We start from the raw sequence: 528 nt of genomic DNA on the forward strand, positions 1-528 counted from the left end.
GTGCTCTTGTCTTTTTCTTTTCTAATGACGGGAATTCTGTTCATACTTGGCTCCTGGGTATTTATTTATTTATTTATTGGTTCTTGGAGATTTATTTAGTTATTTATTTATGTTCTTTTTGAGACAGGGCTTGCCTGTGTAATAGCTCTGGCTGTCCTGGAACTCACTTTGGAGACCAGGCTGGCCTTGAACTCACAAAGATCCATCTGCCTCTGCCTCCCTTGTGCTGGGACCAAAGTTGTGCACCACCATGCCGGGCTGGTTCTTGGATTTTTAAAATAGTGATTTCCATTTCAATCCATGACTGTTACCATTTCTCTCTCCTCTTCACTGTTTACCACTGAAATGGAAACATCTACCTGGCTTTTTAATTTCAAGGGGTTTTGTTTGCCTTTCTAGACAACTAGCTCTGTTTATGAAAAATGAACAAGATTCCCCCCTTTCTCTTCCTTTCTTCTTCCTTCCCTTTCTCTTCCTTTTCCCTTGACCCCTTTCCCTCTCCCTCTCCCTCTCCCTCTCCCTCTCCCT

This window comes from Mus pahari, chromosome 14 (genome assembly GCF_900095145.1).
Source record: "Mus pahari chromosome 14, PAHARI_EIJ_v1.1, whole genome shotgun sequence".
Taxonomy (NCBI): domain Eukaryota; kingdom Metazoa; phylum Chordata; class Mammalia; order Rodentia; family Muridae; genus Mus; species Mus pahari.